We start from the raw sequence: 327 nt of genomic DNA on the forward strand, positions 1-327 counted from the left end.
TCCCTTTGAAAGCACCCCCCTATCTCAGGACTGCTAAAATTTCTGAACCCCTTTCGCGGGCTTTTTGCGGGTTTTTCCTGCCTTGGAGACCCCCCTAAATCCGGAACACTGCTCAATGTACCCCCTATCTCAGGTTAGCTCTCATTCCAACCGTAGTGACGTTAGCATAGCGTGTGGAACTGTCGAACCAGTCTACACTACGTAGTGTAGAGTTCAGTGATCGAGGGGGACTAGGGGGCAATATTTTTACATTTCAAAATTAAATAATCCTGAATGAGCTTTCAAAACTAGCAGGAATTTCAGGAATTTGATCCCGGAATTTGATAA

The sequence above is a fragment of the Priapulus caudatus genome, unplaced genomic scaffold, assembly GCF_000485595.1.
Source record: "Priapulus caudatus unplaced genomic scaffold, Priapulus_caudatus-5.0.1 Scaffold279, whole genome shotgun sequence".
NCBI classification, from domain to species: Eukaryota; Metazoa; Priapulida; class Priapulimorpha; order Priapulimorphida; family Priapulidae; genus Priapulus; species Priapulus caudatus.